We start from the raw sequence: 17306 nt of genomic DNA on the forward strand, positions 1-17306 counted from the left end.
AAAACTGGTATACTGGGTAAGTGTGAAAGATCCCCTCTGGGAAATGCTAGCACTCTGGAACTGGCAGAGGAAGAGCATGAACATGATGCCCACTAACTAGAACAAGGCAGAGAGAGAACACACAGATGACATCCACAGAAAAGGGGGGAAAAAAAAAAGGAAAAGAAAAGAAAAATGAAACTTACTGGCTAGAATCAGGCAGAGAAAAAGCAAGAAGGGGCTAGCAGGCCCCTAGATGTATGCTATACTAGATGCCTGACCCTCAAGCCAATATTTTAAATTAGCAAATGGGCTTTATTCACAAAGTCAGGCATTTGTGATGGTCCCTAAGACAAGTGAGTCTAAAAGTGTGGCTTTAAGAGACATTTCTCAGATTGTTTTAGCCTGTGTGTCTCATGGATGGGAACCCCATTGGTTTTCAGAGCTAGATGTGGCTCATCTTTCAGGTGGAAGTTGGGGTAACCAGTGTGAGGTTCAAACCCTTAACTCCTCAGGGAGAGGTTCTGGATTTTGAATTCCCTCCTGATTGGGATCACAAAGCCTGGAATGGTGTTTAGGGCAAGCCTTTCCTACCCACTTTTTTGTGAATCTTTTTTTGTTTACCAGTGCTAGGGGGTTGCTCAGACAGTTTTTAGGTTTTCATTCTTTAAAGAGTAAGATATTCCACAGGTAGTTGCAGATTCAGTGTGTCAGTGGGAGGTAGGGCGTCCACGATCCTTCTTATGTTGCCATTTTGAACCGGAACCCTCTCCTCCCTTACTCTTAATCTTTATATCCACACCTTGTGGCTACTCTTTGCCCTTTTACCCTTAAAAGAAGTTCATTTTACAATATGACTTATATGTCTGAGGCCTTTGGAAGGAAATTATTCTGAGTCTTCCCAAATACTCTTGACTCAGCAAGTCACTGTGATAAAGGGGATCAGTATGCCTTGAGAGGGGTGCCCTACGTAATGGCAGGAAGACCATGTAAGTGAAAAGGATGAAACTGCTGTGAGGACAAACATTTGCCCTAAAACACCAAACAGTGAATACCAAGGAAGAAAAGAAATTAGTGAGTTGTGAAGGAAGTAAGAGACTTTCTCAGTTGTGTAAGCAAATATTACTTCAGCTCAGGTTGTAAACTGATAGGAAGAGGGATTTATTAGGAGAAAGCAAATGAGGCAAATGTACAAGTGTACTCCTATGATTACCCTCATACAAAGAAAGAATAATTTTTAAAAGTTTTTATTTAAATTTAATCAATTAACATAATGTGTTATTGGTTTCAGAGGTAGAAGTCAGTGATTCTTCCGCCTTATATAATACCCAGTGCTTGTTACATGATGTGACCCCCTCAAGGTCCATCACCCAGTTGCCCCAACCTACCACCCCTCCCCTCCAGCAACCCTCAGTTTAATTTTTAGTTAAAATTGGTGAGCAATTTTAGCATTTGTAAGTTGCATCATATTATCTATGTAAAATAGATTTCATACTGCTTGTTATTCTTTTTAGTGACCTGTAAAGAGGTGACCATCAGAGTAGGGGGAGATGAATGAACAGAATATATTGTATTGTATAAAACATAATACCCATTTCCTACCCATATCTGTGCAAAACTTCTCACCAACATCTCAGGAGATTCCAACGTAAGAACCTAGTACTAGGTTGTTTATTTTTTTCTAACATGTAGCATACAAAAATAAAACATTTGCAAGGCTCTTTTACATGTATATTAATTATAGAAAATTAGAAGCACTTAGAGTGGGCCATTAAGTGTTGGTTAGAAAATGATATCATGAGCTCTGACAACATCAGTAATAGGAAACTAAGTTTACTTCCAAAGGGAGGGGAGATCATTGAAATTTTAATTTGTTTCTCAACGGTTTAATTATAACATGTCTAATGTGCTAGACATGAACCTTAAGGGACTTAACACAATTATGGGACTATTCCAGTGTACCTTGCTCTCTTGCATTTATTTTCTCGAAAGATTAGATATGTGTAAGTGTTTTAGATCATTCTTGCCTCTCAAATACTTCATAATGGCTCTCTTCTACTTCCTACACTCTTTGTATTCCTTAGATGGTTGGCTAGATTACTTCAAATAAAAGAGGAATTGTTTATCTTGCTGGGGCAAGGGGAAAAGCTCTTTATGCTTTTTAAATATGGTTTAATAGATGCCTCCTTTGTGGATATCATGCTAATGGCTCCCTCTGATCAAGAGTTCATTGGCCATTCATTTATTCAATAATAAATACATTGTCTTCAGTGCATCCCTCTTCCTAACACATTTTTATGGACTGTCATATGCAGATACCTTCCCTTCCTGATTTTGCAGTTTTATCATACTCACGACTAAAACCCACTAAGGGGCAAAGAATTCCTGATACCCCTTAAGTTTTGGGTCTCTGCAATCAATAAAATAATCATTAGTTTTATCAACTAATTCTTGATAATATGAAAAAACTAATGGAAACTTTGGAGAATTCCATTTTTAATTCCTGTATTTCATTTATATGTTTTAATCAGAGTCTTTCAACAAAAACTGGCTTGCCTGTGTTTCAGTTATAGGAGCTTTATTTTAGATATCAGGAACAACATTCTCAGAAGGCTAATTAAGCAACTGTATTTGGACTTTGGAGTTGCAAGTAACAGGAACCATTTTTGGAATTTATAATAAGAACGCACATACTGGGGCGCCTGGGTGGCTCAGTGGGTTAAGCCTCTGCCTTCAGGTCATGATCTCAGGGTCCTGGGATCAAGCCCCCACATCGGGCTCTCGGCTCAGCGGGGAGCCTGCTCCCCCATCCCCCCACCTACTTCACACTGCCTACTTGTGATCTCTCTCTCTGTTAAATAAATAAATAAAATTAAAAAAAAAAATACATGACCCAGAACCTAAAAGCATGTAATTCAAAGAGGAAAAGAAATTGTCTGAGATACAAATCTGTAGTAATTAGAAAAAGCATGATATTTAAGGCCATGATACTAGATTAAATAACTCAGGAAATGAGTACCAATATAGAAGAGAAGAAGAAAAAGGACTAAGTCCACCAATGCATTCATGTTTCTGTGTTTGCTCATTTAGAATGTGGTGCCCCATTTACCAAGTGAGAAAGCATTTGAAAAGGGAGTGATAAACTGTGTCAAAAGCCACTGATTAAGTGAATTATCTAAAGCATGAGAAGTTATTTGGCAAAGGTGGAGGTCACTCATCAACTTGACTAGAAATAGGTTTGGGTTTTGTTTTATTTTTATTTTGTTTTGTTTTGTTAGAAGGTAGAGGAGAGGATTGGTGGGGAGAAAGGCCTGGTCAGAGAGAGTTCAAGACAGAATGGGAATAAATAGGACACTATAAACCAAATCTTTTAAGATAGTTTGCTATTGGGATATTGTGACATAGCAGGAGGTGTACATGGTATATAGACGAGCTTGTCTTTTTCTTTCTTTAAAAGAAAATTAAAATGGAAGCTCTTATAGGATGTTTGTATGCGGGTGACAATAATAATGCAGAGACAGGAAACTTAGGATGCAAGGAAGAGGGACACCATTGTCAGAGTCCTTGACAAATGAGGAAATTGAGACATGAAGCATTGCAAATATTGCCTGGGTTCTACTACTAGCAAGTGGCAGACCTGGAATATAATCTCCGATGTCTCACTCCAAAGCTTCTCTTCAGTTCTAGTCTATGCTGTTTCTTCCTGGAGGGAAGTAATTATTCAGCTCACTGTGAACTGGATGTATGTCCTCAAACACATTCATTCTTATAGCCTAAAGGTAAGAGAAACTCTAATATTCCCTGTACCAGTGACCATATAAACCCTGCTGAGTACAGAATTCCTGTTTGGGTATTAGAAAACATTCTTATGCAGACCACAGAAAGAATGTCTTTTGAAGTTTTGTAGCAAAGTATAGGCCATGATCAGGGACCACACACCCCACCCACTGGCATAAGAAAAAACATTCATTAACCACAATAATCACAACAAGGAAACCGAGAAGTTTGTTTCTCTTTCTTCTTTCCAGGCCAAAGCAGAACTAATACAACTAGAGCAGCAAAAATTTAAAAAATAGTGAAAGTGAGGCACATAGTTAATGATCTTATTAGGTCATGAAGATGACCTCATTAGATAGAAATATGTTCTGAGGGCGCCTGGGTGGCTCAGTGGGTTAAGCCGCTGCCTTCGGCTCAGGTCATAATCTCAGGGTCCTGGGATCGAGTCCCACATTGGGCTCTCTGCTCAGTGGGGAGCCTGCTTCCTCCTCTCTCTCTGCCTGCCTCTCTGCCTACTTGTGATCTCTCTCTGTCAAATAAATAAATAAAATCTTTAAAAAAAAAAGAAATATGTTCTGACTATATTAACATGAGTAACTCTACCAAATACAAACAGTTTATCACTCTTCACTGAAAAGTCAAGAAGATTATTAAGGAGTCCACCTCCTTGGGGATCCTGTCCAAGCTGGTAGCACTTTCAGAGTCCCATATGACTTCAGAGACCAGTGCTGGGAATCCATGTAACAGTCAGGTATGAACTACAATTTAATACAATAGGCTTAACGGCTAACTCTTCCACACCACAAAACTCATTCTTTCTTCAGGAAATCCAAATACTTCATGTAATATGTGACTGACAAAGACCAAGTGAGCATGTCCTGGTCAATCCATAGATTCAATATTAATAAAATTTTTAATAAAAATAAAATTCAGATAGTTTTATGCACTTTTATGACCCCTTCATTGAATCTTGCCATTTTCTGGACTCCACCCTAGTGCTTTGTATTTGAACAAAGCATACTGAAAAATAGGGCATGTTATATTTATAAATTATGGAATTTTCTTAAAAAGCTAAATGTTGAGAGGTGCATCGGTGGCTCAGTTGGTTAAGCCTCCGACTCTTGATGTCAGCTCAGCTCATGATCTCAGGGTCATGAGATTGAGCCCCACACCTGGCTCTATGCTCAGTAGAGCCTGCTTGTACCTCTCCCTCTGCTCCTTCCCCACTTCTAATAAGTGAATACATCTTAAAAAAAAAAAAAGTTATATGTTGAACATCCAAATAGAGCCATTAAACTCTTAAATAGAAATAATAGTAAAATCTTACATTTATTAGGAAAAATATGCATTATAGTAATGCAATTTGAATATGAATATAAAAATAAAATTGCCAGGAAATGGAAACATTAATAGCTTTTAATTTGAACACATTGGAAAGGAAGTTGGAATGAAAACAGAAAGTTGTTGAACTTATTCATAAAGAGCAAACACTAATTTATTCTAAGTTGTTAGTGTTAATATAGTCTGCAGCAGTGGACAAATCAATGTTAATTGAGTTCTAAAAGGAACACATGCAGGAAACAACTTTCGCTATTATTAACAGCAAGTACATATGAAAAGGCAGCATTGAAATTAAATACAATTTAATTAAGTCCTGAATATTTTTATTAACATCAAAATACTAGACACAGTGAATAAATTATATGCACCCTTAATGCTGATTCTTTTCTTTCCAAGACTTTATCATGCGAACATTTGAACATGGAGCAAAGTTGGGAAAATTTTTTCATGACCAACCTAAAATCCACCACCTAGATTCTACCATTAACATCTTACTATGCTTCTCATTCATACTGTCTATCCTTCTCTCTATTCATCCATGAATTTTAATTTAATTTCTATTCATTTAAAGTAAATTGCAAACATCTCAACAACTTCCTCAAATACGTTAGCAAGAAGTTCGCTAATAACATTTATGTAAAGTGCACATATTTTCAGCGTACATTCTGGGTTTTGATAAATGCATACACCTGTCTAGTCCAAACCTCTATCAAGAGACAGAACATAATAATTCATCCACTTCACGGTCACCTTCTTCTCATCCCACTCAATTTCCATTTCCATCCAAGACAATTATTGTCATATTGTGACTTATAAGAAATATATATTTGGCCTTCATCTTTGTCTCTGGCACAGAGTTCCTAGAATCCATGGCATTTCCTCCAAGGATAGTAATAAATTTTCCTTTTGTTATGTTAATGACAGAATTTGAACACCACCTAAGGATGGTGGCTGGTTGCCAATGCAGCCAACCTAGTGATGAGACTTTCAGTCTCACCTCCTGACCTCCAGGGAGAGAGGCTGAGAATTGTGTTCAGTCACCAATATTCAATGATTTAATCAAATATGTCTATATTAAAAAGACTCCATAAAGACACAGAAGGAGAACTTCCAGTTGGTAATCACATGGAGATTTGGGGAGAGTGGAAGCTCCTTGCCCTTTCTTCATACCTCATTCCATGCATCCCTTCTATCTGGCTTTTCCTGAGTTCTATACTTTTATAATAAACCATAATCTAGCAAGTAAAATGTTTCTCTGAGCTCTGAGCCACACTAGCAAATTAATTGAACTCAAGAAAGGGAGTTGTTGGAAGCTCCAATTTATAGCCAATAGGTCATAAGCACATGTGACAGACATCCTGGTCTGAAAGATGTAGAACAGTCTTCTGGTATTGAAATTTTGACCTGTGGAAGCTGATACTGTCTTTAGGTAGATAATGTTGGAATTGGGTTGAATTGTGAGACACCCAGTGGGTGTTGGAGCATTGCTCAGTGATATGAGGGAACCACTTGCCCAACACATATGTTGAAAAGGGGTGCTTAGGACCCCTTTAACCACTCCTGTGATTTTCCACTACAATGCTGCACATTTCTAAAAGTGATCAACTAAGTAAAAAAAAAAAAAAAAATTATCATCTACTCAACTGTTGGACTTTTGTTTTCCAAAGATTTTGACAATACTTCCTCTTGATGAAAGAAAATTATTTCAAATTGTATTTGTCAAATACTTATGCATCTTTCAAATAGTTGAGTAAAAACTGGAATTGTTAAATATTTATTTAAAGAGAGGCCATGCTTAACTTGAAGATTGGAGCATTAGACACATTCCATCAAACCTCAGAGAGCTGGTTAAGTTATCTTCATTAAAGATGAACTATGCTCACATTTCTTGTTCTTCACCTAGTTATCTCACAAATTTCTATCCTGTTTTGAAATTCCTGGCTAGCTCAAAACCAACCATACAGTACATACACAATAAATATTTGTTGAATGGTTAAAATGACAGGAAGATTGGGGAGGGAACTAATGTTTACTAAAGGTTTAGAAATATGACTAGCAGAATGCTACATATTTTTAAACTATTATCTTGCTTTAAAAAAAATCCTGCAAGTGGGGCACCTGGGTGGCTCAGTGGGTTAAAACCTCTGCCTTCGGCTCAGGTCATGATCCCAGGGTCCTGGGATCGAGCCCTGCATCAGGCTCTCTGCTCAGTGGGGATCCAGCTTCCCACCTCTCTCTCTGCCTGCCTCTCTGCCTACTTGTGATCTCTGTCTGTCAAATAAATAAATAAATAAATAATCTTAAAAAAAAAAATTAAAAATCCTGCAAGTTAGGTACACTTTGCTAATGCCTTGTATGTGATAAATGCTCAATATATCAAAATAACCTAACTAAATGGATCACTTATAACTGTTGAACTGTACAGATTATAATTTATACCAGGGTTTTTACCCCCCAAAATATCAGAGCACCAATTGGATTACCCATGTGCAACAGGCTTAACACTAATATTTTTTTTTTAAGATTTTATTTATTTATTTGACAGACAGAGATCACAAGCAGGTAGAGGGGCAGGCAGAGAGAGAGGAGGGAAAGCAGGCTCCCTGCCAAGCAGGGAGCCCAGTGTGGAGCTTGATCCCAGGACCCTGGGATCATGATCTGAGCCGAAGGCCGAGACTTTAACCCACTGATCCACCCAGATGCCCCAACACTAACATTTTTATACCCACAAATTTTGTCTGGACCAGAAAAAAATAGCTCTAGAAACTTTTTATGAATATTGAAACCATTGGCATTTGATTATCAGTTATTGCTCCATTCTAAAAACTGTAAAAATCAGCAACTTTATTTCAGAGTCAGAATTTTTCCCACTTTAATTGGTAAGTTTAAAAAGCTACAGAATTTCTGATAAGCAGAATACATAAATTTTAGTATTCCACGCTAAAAGCAATTCAATTTTAATCTATTTCAGAAGTTCAATGGGAACTTAAAAGGATATGCATGTTCAAGACCGAGCTGGAAAATGAATTTTAACCAGAATTGAGGGAGACCAGATCTGGACATCCAGTATAAAATGATGTTTTTATAGAACAAATGAAAGAACCTTTCTCAATTTTCTATTTACGTGCCATTAACAAAGGGAGGGGGAAAGCAAATAAAAAGGACAAAATGAACAACTGAGTAAACAAGATAACACTAAACAAAAAAATACCACATCATTACCACAAACTGTCAGATAAAAAATTATCAAAATCTGGAAAAAATTTTCACTGACTGTAAGGCAGATGTCTGCTCATGTCTATGTAATCATCCAAGAAATATTTAAGTACCTTGTCCTGTGACATAATAGGAAATCCCTTTAGGGTCTGTAGGCTACATTTAGTACATTTTACAATGATTATTGATTACAGATGTCACAAATTTGTTTTGCAGTAATAATTTAAAATGCGTATTGCCAGAAATTTATTATTCAAATGAAAGGACTGATAGGCAGATTATATCTTTAAACATAGACAACAACTCCTGGTGTTGGTTTTGTCAGTTGAATATTAGAAATAGTTCAAATGTTTCTGAGAGAAAACAAGCAGAAGGAGGGCAGAGGGAAAGAAAATCCTCCAGCAGATTCCCTACTGAACACAGAGGCCCACACGGGGCTCAATCCCAGGACCCCTGGATCATGACCTGAGCTGAACTCAAGGGCTGAACACTCAACTGAATGAGCCATGCAGGCACCCCTAACGAAATTATTGATAGGTATATAATTATTGCCATTTTGTTGCTTTCTGGTTGTTTTTGTAGTTCTTCTCTGTTCCTTCTTCTCTTGATTTATTTGTGGTTTGATGGTTTTCTTTAGTGTTTTGCTTAGATTCCCTTTTACTTATTGTGTATCTATTATAGGGTTTTGATTTGTGGTTACTATTAGGTTCATATACAGCATCTTATGTGTATCACAGTCTATACTAAGTTGACGGTTGGTTAAGTTTAAACACATTCACAAAGTTCTAGATTTTTACTCCCTCCTCTTCTATGTCTGATGTACATTATATCATATAATACATCTTTCATTTTGCGTATCCCTTGGCTAATTTTTGTAGATATTTTGCCACTTTTTTTGTTTTAACTTCCATACTAGCTTTGTAAATGATTCTTCAATTATCTTTATTATGTTTACCTTTGAAAATTTTCCTTTCATAATTTTCTTCTACTTGTGACATTTTTATCTGCTTGAAGAATTCCCTTTAGTATTTCTTGTACTGCTGCTTTAGTGGTGATGAACTCCTTCAGTTTTCTTTGGGGAATTTTTTATCTCTCCTGTTCTAGGTAATAACATTGCTGGGTAAAGTATTCTTGTTTGTAGGGTGTTTCATTTTGTTTTGTTTTTCCTTTTAGCATCCTGCATATATCCTGCTACTCCCTTCAAGTCTACAGCATTGCTACTGAAAATACCAGCTGACAGCCTTATGGGGTTTCCCCTCTATGTAATTTTTCTTTTCTCTTGTTGCTTTTAAATTTTCTCTTTGTCACTGTTTTTTGCCGTTTTAATTCGTGGGTCTCTTCAGGGATAATTTTGTTAGGGGCTATCTGTGTTTCCTAGACCCAGATGTCTGTTTCCTTACCCTAATTAATGCAACTTTCAGCCATTATCTCTTCAAATATGTATTATGCCTCCCCCTCTCTCTTCTCCTTCTGGGATCCTTATAATGCTAATGTTATTATGCTCATTGGTGTCACAGAGTTCCTTTAACCTGTTTTCATTTCTTTTCTTTTTTTTTTCCAGTTCAGCTTCGTTGCTTTACATTACCCTGTCTTCTAGATCACTGATCTATTCTTCTGTACCCTCTAATCTGCTGTTCACTCACACTATTTTCTTCTTATTTTTTAATTTTTAATTTTATTTACTTATTTGAAAGAGAGAGAGCGTGCACAAGTGGGGGGAGCTGCAGGCAGAGGCAGAGGGAGAGGGAGAAGCAGGCTCCTTGCCCAAAAGGGAGCCCAATGTGGGGATCAATCCCAGGATCCTGGAATCATGACCTGAACTGAAGACAGCTGCTTAAACCACGGAGCCACCCAGGCGCACAGATTTACTCTATTTTCTTATTTTAGTTATTGTAGTCTTCATGTCTGACTGGTTCCTTTTTATATTTTCCGTTTCTTTTTTGAAGTTCTCATTGTGTTCCTCCACTCTTTTCTCAAGTCCCATGAATATCCTTATTGCCATGACTTTAAATTCTTTACCAGGCATAGTGCTTATCTCCATTTAATTTAGCTCTTTTACTGTGATTTTGCCTTGTTCTTTGGGACATATTCATCTGTCTCATTTTGTCTAACTCTCTGTGTTTGTTTCTGTTAATTAGGTCAGCTGTGTCTTCTGGTCTTGAAAGTAGTGGTCTTGTGAAGCGGTCCTGCGGTGCCTCGTAGAACAATCTCCCGGTCACCACAACCAGGCACTCCAGGGGTGTCCCTCTGTGAGCTGCATGTACCCTCCTGTTGTGGCTGAGCCATGATTTCCCAGCCAGCTGCAAAAACCCTCTTTGCCTGCGAAGGACGCACTGGGCCGTGTTTTCTATCTGTAGTATTGAGAGGACTGTTTGCGCTGGTGGTGGTTTATTGGCGGACTGGGCAGCAGTCAGCCTGGCTGTCTACAGTTAGTCCCTCTGCCACAGCTGCAGGCACCCTGAATAGCAGGGCTTGCTCCTTGCACAGCCAGCTAAGAAGCTAAGCTGTAGGAACTGTGGATTTGCTGGTATATGGGTTTACCTATCCCCCATCCCCATGGCAGGAATCTTTCTGGAGTGGTGCTGGTCCTGCTGGGTATGGCTGTTCGGGGAGTTGTTTTAGAGGGTTGCCTATCAGGAAAGGTAGGTTAGATGGTGTAGGTTGGCAGGGGAACATGGGGGTAGAGCACCTGGTCCTGCTAGCAAGGCTGATAAAGTGTGTTATGCTGGCTTTCACAAGCATTCTATCTATCTAGGCTGGGGGAGGGGAAGAGAAAATACCAGCTCTCAGTGCTTTTGTGTCTGGAGAAATCTCCTGCCGATCCCTGTCCCTCTAGCACAGGTTCTGAGATTAGTCAGTATATTGCCTTCACATAATACCCTGGGACTTTTCAAACTGCTGCTTCTTTGCAGTCTCTTGAGCCAAGTTATTTAGTATGCTCACTTTTTAAGGGCAGGAACGCAGTTTCTTATTGCCCTTTTGCTCTTCCAAAGTTAAGCCCTGTTGATTTTTAAAGCTCCTGGGATTAAGTCGTGCTGGTTTTCAAAGCCAGACATTATGGGGACTCATCTTTGCAGCAAGGGTCCCTGATACCAGGGAGACCGGGTGCAGGGTCCATCTTTTCTTTTCCCATGCTTGTTATGTTCTTTTCTGTTTGTGGCTAGTCGTGGGAGGAGTTTGTTTCTCATTCACCTCTCCACCCCTCCTAACATTTTTCATGTGGTCTTCTCGCTGTGATTGACTAGGGAAGTCTGCTCTGCCAGTCTTCAGGTTATTTTCAGTTAGTCACATAGACGTAGATCTTATTTTGGTGTGGCCACAGGATGAGATGAGCTCAGGATCTTCCTACTTTGCCATCTTCCCAAAACCTTTTTTTTTTTTTTTAAATAAACTATTCCATCAACGTATTTCCTTGAAATTAAAGGTTATTTCAAATGTAATTTTAATATAAACTGTATCTGAATATAAACTATATCTGAAATTCTTATGTAGTTATTCTGTATCACAATCTTTTGCTTTTACTTTTATTAAACTTTTAAATATTAATTCTAGCATAGTTAATATACAGGTTATAATAGTTTCAAGTGTATAATATAGTGATTCAACACTTCTATACATTACTTAGTGCTCCTCATTTTTTTTAGTTTTAAAGATTTTATTAATTTGTTTGACAGAGAGAGCAGTCAGAGGGAGAGGGAAAAGCAGGCTTCCCACTGAGCAGGGGCCTGAGGTGGGACTTGATCCCAGGACCTCAGGCAGATGCTTAAACAAGCCACCCAGGTGCCCCATGATAAGTGTGCTCTTTAGCCCCCATCACCTGTATTTCACCCATTCCCCCTCCCTCCTCCCCTCTTGTAACCATCAGTTTGTTCTCCATAGTTAAAAGTCTGTTTCTTGGTTTATTTCTCCCCCTAACTCCCCATTACTCATTTGTTTTATGTTTTAAATTCCACATGAATGAACTCATTTGTCTTTCTCTGTCTTTGTTTAACATAATGCTTTCTAGCTCCATCCATGTCATGGCAAATGGCAAGATTTCATTCTTTTCTATGGATGAATCCTGTTCCACTGTACACACACCACACCTTCTTTAGCCGTTCATCTATCTATGGACACGGGAGCTGCCTCTCTAATTCGGCTATTGTAAATAATGCAATAAACACAGGGGCGCATCTAATCTTTTTAGTATTTGTATTTTGGGGGGTAAATACCTAGTCGTGTGAAATGTGGATTATAGGGTAGTTCTAGTTTCAGGTTTTTGAGGAAACTCCATACTGTTTTCCATACTGTCTGTACCAGTTTGCAGTCCTACCAGTGGTGCACAAGGATTTCTTTTTCTCCACATCCTTGCCAACACTTGCTTCTTGAGTTTTTGATTTTAGCCATTTTGACAGGCTGGAGGGGATATCTCATTGTGATTTTGATTTACACTTCCTTATCATGACTAATGTTGAGCATTTTTTCATGTGTCTCTTGGCCTGTATGTCTTCTTTAGAGAAATGTCTGTTCATGTCTTCTGACCATTTTTCAATGGATTATTTGTGGGATTTTTATGTGGTAGGTTGCCTAAATTCTTTATACATTTCGAATACTAACACTTTATTGGTAACATTTGTGAATATCTTCTCCCATTCAGTAGATTGTCTTTTAGTTTTGTTGATTATTTTCCTTGGCTGTGTAGAAAATTTTATCTTGGTGTAGTCCCAGTAATTTATTTTTGCCTTTATTTCCCTTGCTGGAAGAGACATATCTAGAAATACGTTGTTATGGCCAATGTTAGAAAATTTACTGCAGGTGCTCTCTTCTTAGATTTTTATGGTTTCAGGTGTGATATTTAGATATTTAATCTATTCTGAGTTTATTATTGTGTATGGTGTGTATTTTTTTGCATGTGGAGGTCTATTTTTCCCAATACCATTTGTTTTTTTCTCATTGCATATTCTTGCCTCTTTTGTTGAAGATTGACCATATAATTGTGGGTTCATTTCTATGCTTTCTATCCTGTTTGATTGATCTGTGTTTTTGTGCCAGTACCATATTGTTTTGATCCCTACAGGTTTATAGTATAACTTGAACTCTGGAATTGTGAAGCCTCTAGTTTTTTTGTTGTTTGTTTGTTTTTGTTTTTCTTTTTCAAGATTATTTTGTCTGTTCAAAATCTTTTGTGGTTCCACACAAATTAGGATTGTTTGTTCTAGTTCTGAGAAAAATGCTGGTGGTATTTTGGCAGGGATCACATTAAATGTGTAGATGACTTTGGGTAGTATGGACATTTTAACAAAATGTATTCTTTCAATCTATGAGCATGGAATAGCTTTCCATTTTTTGCATTGTCTTTAATTTCTTTCATCAATATTTTATAGTTTTCAGGGGCACCTGGGTGGCTCAGTTGGTTAAGTGTCTGCCTTCGGCTCAGGTCATGATCCCGGGGTCCTATGATTGAGCCCTACACTGGGATCCCTGCTTGGTAGAGTCTGTTTCTTCCTTGGCATCCCCCACCACCACTTGTGCTGGCTCTCTTCTCAAATACATAAAATCTTTTAAAAAATATTGTATAGTTTTCTGAGTACAGGTCTTTGGTTAACTTTTTTGCTAGGTATTTTTGGTGTGACTGTAAATGGACTGCTTTCTTAATTTCTCTTGGTTCATTATTAGTGTATAAAAGTGCTATGAATTTCTGTACATTGATTTTGTATTCTGCAGCCTTACTGAATTCATTTATCAGTTGTAATAGTTTTTGGGTGGAGTCTTTAGGGTTTTTATATATAGTATCATGACTCCTGCAAATGGTGATAGTTTTATTTCTTCCTTACCAGTTTGGATGCCTTTTATTCCTTTTTCTTTTCTGATAGCTGTGGCTCAGATTTCCATTACCATGTTGAATAAAAATGGTGATAGTGGACATCCTTGTCTTGTTCCTGATCTTAGGGGAAAAGCTTTCAGTTTTCCACCATTGAGAGTGATGTTAGGTTGGGTCTTTCATATATGGCCTTTATTATGTTGAGAAATATTCCCCATAGAGCTACTTTATTGAGGGTTTTTATCATGAATGGATGTTGTATTTTTTTTTTACATCTATTGAAATGATTGTATAGATTTTATCTTTTGTCTTATTGATATAGCACGTTGACTAATTTAAATATAGAACCACTGTGATATCCTGGAAATAAATCCCACCTGATCATGGTGAATGATTTTTTTATGTATTTGTGGGTTCAGCTTGCTAATGTTTTGCTGAGGATTTTTATGGGAATATTGGTCTGTAGTTCCTTTTTTTTTTTTTTTTTTAACCAGTGTCTTTATGTGGTTTTGACACCAGAAGGCAGATGCCTTTTTTTTTTTTCCAATGCTAGACAGTGAAGTTTTACATAATATTATTTTTCCTGTTTTAGCAGAGAAAGCTCGTGATCTTGGACCCAATCAGGAACTGAGATGAATTGAGGTTGTGAGGCAGTTTTGACCATGTTCCGTTCAGATTCCAATTCATATATGCTCTGACCATATGGATCTCCAAGGTTTCCAACTGGAGCTTTCTATGTTCACAAGGAAACCTCTCCATGAGAGTAAATAAACTTGAATCTTTGTCTTCTTAGTACTGTAAGCCTACAAACTCTACTCTGCTCTTGAAGCCTTTCCAATGAACTTAGTAGCATACTGCCCTATGTTTCCTTATTCAGCACATTGTCTCAAAAGGAAAGCCAGCTGTAGTCAGTTTCATTCTTCCCTTTTTCCTGGGATTTTTGTCCCTTGAGTCTCTAATTTTGCCTCCTTGGCTACACAAATGTCCAAAAACTCTGATTTATCTCTCTGCAAAAAGCATCTCTCAATTTGATCAAAGACCAGATTATTTTCAACTTACTTCCTGTGTATAGATTCTGTGAATACCCCCAGAAAAAGAGCAGCTGTACAATATCTTGAAAGTTCCTACTTCCTCAGAGTGTTGCCACATTTATTCCTATTCATTTCAGCAATAGTCTTTACAGATTTTTTAAGATCTATTATTCCTAGCTCTTGGTAGGACCATTTTTTTTTCTTCAAGCATTTCCTTATACCATGACTTCATTTATTTAGTATATATTTCAGTAGTGACTATAGGCTATGGTATCGACACTGTTCTAAGTGCTGGGAATATAGTGGTAACCTTAAGATTCTTCACTGACAGATCCTATTAGAAATAATTAGACCGGGGCACCTGGGTGGCTCAGTGGGTTAAGCCTCTGCCTTCGGCTCAGGTCATGATCTCAGGGTCCTGGGATCGAGCCCCGCATTGGGATCTCTGCTCAGCAGTGAGCCTGCTTCCCCCTCTCTCTGCCTGCCTCTAAGCCTACTTGTGATCTCTCTCTCTCTCTCAAATAAATAAATAAAATCTTAAAAAAAATAATTAGGCCATGAAAATGTATACTAATAAATATGTAAATTTTTAGACAGTGATAAGGTCTGTGATGTAAGAAGATAAAGGGGATAGAAAGTAATGATGCCATTGTATATGGATTGTTCAGAGGTCTATTAAGGAGCCATTTGATGGTGACCAGTGAAATATATGTATGTCTGGACAGCATGTTACTTATAGGGAATAGTTCATGCAAAGCTAAAGCATTTTCATGCGTGGTAATTTTGAGGAGCAAGTATGCTTGTATCAAAGTGAGGGAGGTGAAAATTGGTGAGATGACAGAAGTAGCAGTTGGTACATTGAAACCAATTATTCCAGGGCTTATATTTATACTTTCAATTTAACAGAAATAGAAAGCTATTCAAATGTTGTTAGGAGAGACTATTTTTTATTTAAAAAGATTAATTTGGCTTTTTCTTATATTGAAAAAGATTAATTTGTGATTTGTTCCACATAGTACATCTTTGGTAATCATTCAGGCAAGAGAGGAGAGTGGTCTGAGCAAGCTAACGTGGAGTTTAGAAAGGCTTCTGAGCTAGGACTTCTGCTTGCACTCAAATGCCAACTCTGTTGATCATTACCTGAGTAATCTGCTTGACCTTTCGTACCCAAGTCCTAGAAAGGGCAGAGGAGGGTGGAATGGAAGGGATGAGGAATAGATAAAGAACATTAGATATGGTGTATTTGAAACGACAGCTGGGCACTCAGGTGGGAATGTAAATTACAGTCTGGAGCTCAATGGGTAGGTCCAGACTGAAACTATTTAGTCAGAATATGTACTCTATTTGAAGCTATGAGATTAAATGAGTTCCTCTAGTTCAGTTATAGAGAGATGAGTATCCAGTAAGGAATCCAAGACAGACTAATGAAAGAGAAAATCACATGACAGAAATATCCTGGAGACTAACGTTAGAATGTATTCCACAAAGGTGGGGTGAGCAACTGTGTGAAATGCTACAAGTGGTGACAGGTGGTCAGGTACAAGACCTGAGAAGTGACCATTTAAATTAGCAGTAAGGTTGTTCTGACCTTGCCAGGAGCAGTTAAAAATATCAGGAAACAAGGCTGAATGCAGAGGGTTCAGAGAGAAAATGGGAGGGGATAAAAAAAGTAGCATGTGAGATAATTTACTGGAGGGGAAGGGGAGATGAGATCCCCTCCAAAGAGATACAAATGTCACTTTTATTATGAAGGTTAGTGTTGATCCAATCTTAGGCATGTAGGATTATGGTTTGAAAGGACTTTATCTCTAGTCTAGTGAATACTATTACTGAACTCAAGATCTCTCTGGGTTGTTCATTGGAAGGATTCACAGTATTCTCTATCAGGTGTGTGAGGGGTCAGCATCTACACTCTGCTGGAATAGTGTTCTTGAGGTCATAGAACTTGAATCTTTACGAGCAGACCCAAATTATAATTTTGCTGGGCAAATTTTTAATTGTTTATATTATTTCAGCACTCAAGTTATCTGGCTAGTTGACTTCTAAGTGGTTACATCTCAACATGGCCTCATCTTCTCCATTAGTCATTATGATAGCTGTAAAATCACACTGTATTCATTGCATTGATGTTAGATTCCATCGATGTTAGATTGCATTGATGT

Source organism: Mustela erminea, chromosome 2 (assembly GCF_009829155.1).
Source record: "Mustela erminea isolate mMusErm1 chromosome 2, mMusErm1.Pri, whole genome shotgun sequence".
NCBI classification, from domain to species: domain Eukaryota; kingdom Metazoa; phylum Chordata; class Mammalia; order Carnivora; family Mustelidae; genus Mustela; species Mustela erminea.